Raw genomic sequence first — 2,491 nt, 5'->3', positions numbered from 1 at the left:
TTAGTGTTAATGAAAGCTATCTGTACATCTCAAGCAGTGTACCTCTCGTAAGTGTTTAAGAACCAAAATGTTTTATGTCCTGTGAGAGAAGCAGCACTAAAGAGAATCTGGATACAATTTAACAAGGCTAAAATGCAAAGGGTGGGTTGTTTTCCAGATGACAGTATTCCTTAAAAGGTATGTCATGTTTCTGTTAAAAAAAAGCCCAGCAGGGTTCTCACAGACTCACTGAGGGGGGGAAAAAAAAGCAGTCCCAACTTTGAACATACACAAAGATAAGAAATACTTCTACTCTATAAAAGGAAGTTTGGGGTTTGGGGTTGCTATTCTAACTTTTTTTTTTTTTTTGAGAGGAGAGGGATATGTGTGTGTCTTAAGACTCAAGAGTATGACCTTTTACTGCATTTACTGATAGGCCTTAAATAATTTGCTGTTGTTCTTTTGGTTTGCATTAGGATACAAAAGAAACAAACTCTGTGTACTTTCTGTCTTTGTGGCCCAGATTGAATAAGGGAATATATCTGCCAAAAAAAAGAGTACATACTTTATCTGCAGAGTAGCTCTTTGCCTAGGGTCAGACACTCATCAAATCTTGTGCAGGCCCTCTCATGCCTTAGCTAGATTATTAGAGGATTAGAAATATGTTCTGTAAATTCGCGACTAAAAGCTTGTCATTTCCCACCTCCATCACACTCAACTGCCCCTGGATTCTTGTTTTTCTGGCCAGCGTGCTGCTGGATTTCACCACAGAGTATCCCAAATCGCACTCCAAGTAGCCTGCAGCCATTTCCTTCTACGGCAACACCAACCTTGGAGCCTCCTCCTGCGGGTCCTCTGAGACAGCTGGTGAGCTTGTTTGGAATACCAGAATCTCTGAACTGCTGCAAGGGCCAAATCTGTTTCAAGCCCCACCTCCACCCCTTACTGAAACTAAGGGGATATCGAATGCTTCCTGAAAACACAGAAATAATCCTGAAGACGATTAAAGGATTTCATCATATTTTGAAATCAAATGGCTGTTCAAAAAAAACTGGGATGGTCTCCAAGTTTTGATGTGGGGAAAATTTTGGTTATCACAACATTATCACTGAGGCTGTACGTGGCACAAAACATTGATATAAAGCAACATCACTGCTGATTAAACACCATTAGCATATTCAGTTGGAAACACAAACGTAAACACAGATTTCCAATGTTTGCACCATGTACAATTGCAATATTCATCTTTGGGCAGGAGTGAATAAATAGAGACTTGGAGACAGAAGAAAAGCTAGTGTGCACACTCAATGAATGTGTAAATGAATGCTTAAAGTAGCTGGGGAGGTCGTATTTATCTTATTTTTAAAAACACTGGTTAAGTTCTCTTTTATTTTTTTCTTTACAGCTTGTAGCTATTATGTACTTGTGATCTTGCCAAGTGGAATGTTGCTGGAAGCATATGTTTAATAAAAGTGTGTGCGGGCGCATACACACACACTCACACACACATTAAAGCAATACCATGGTTTCCTCTTAAACTGACAGATGTAAGGCACTTTGGGAATTGAGGCACTCCTATTTTAACTCTCCACATTATGTTCAGGCACTTGGAGTCTGAGTATGTTAGAGCAAAGGGAAATAAGTAAGCCTTATGCACATCAAGAACGGTAAGAGCTGACAGTCTGGAGCAGTTACTTTTGTTTGTCCAGATTCTGAAAGTGTTTTTCTGTCAGTTGTTGATCTCATGTGTTTTCAAGATGCCAGAAACCCAATCTAGGTTGTGCAGAATTGGTTTCCTAGGCACGGACCTCTACCAAGCTCACAGTCCACCCATAGCCCACCCGTACAACCATCTAGACCTTAGTACTGGTATGTTGTGCCTTTACGTCCATCTTTCTTTCCCTCCTACAAATTCCTAATGTGTTGTTGTAAGCCATGTCAATTCTTCACGAATTAAGGGTCACTATAAACAAATAATTTGCAAATATGCATACATATTCATGAAGAAACATATTAAGATAATATTAGACTTATGTTTATATATGCTTACATATATGTTTATAGTTCTTTATCCTGTGCTCTGTAGGCATCAAAGATGGAGCACGTGAAAAAGTCTGAGATTCAAAAACCTGAGTTCGTATCCAAATTTTGCTACAATCTAATGATGTAATTGTGTAATTTTTCTCATAGTCACTTAACCTTTGTAAGTTTCAATGTCTTAATTTGTAAGATGGTAGAGCTACAATACTTAAGTGGTTTTCGATTTTTTTTTAAGGAATAGAATCCTTTATTGCATGTAAAAACTTACCCAAAACCAATATTTAAAAGAGCCAAGACTGAAATGGCTCAAGTTGAAGCTGAATGGAGTGTGGTGTTTTCTTCTCTCCAACCTTCTCTTTTACCTCCCATTTCACCTTCATTGTTACCACTGCTTCCTCCATGAAGTCTGGGGAACACTACTGAAAACATGTGAAATACATCATCTCCGTGGACTCGTTCAGATTGAAATTAT

General features: G+C 38.6%; 1 non-coding gene across 1 annotated transcript; it reads left to right on the top strand.

The window, feature by feature from the left end:
• The first annotated feature begins 399 nt into the window (after positions 1-399).
• On the top strand, positions 400-523 carry LOC113599686 (small nucleolar RNA SNORA31). The gene has a single exon (XR_003420600.1). It is a non-coding gene; the product is annotated as a small nucleolar RNA SNORA31 (small nucleolar RNA).
• Positions 524-2,491: the final 1,968 nt, after the last annotated feature.

Source organism: Acinonyx jubatus, chromosome C1 (genome assembly GCF_027475565.1).
Source record: "Acinonyx jubatus isolate Ajub_Pintada_27869175 chromosome C1, VMU_Ajub_asm_v1.0, whole genome shotgun sequence".
NCBI classification, from domain to species: Eukaryota; Metazoa; Chordata; class Mammalia; order Carnivora; family Felidae; genus Acinonyx; species Acinonyx jubatus.
Note: the sequence above shows the minus strand (reverse complement) of the source record. Positions and strands in the feature narration are given on the sequence as shown.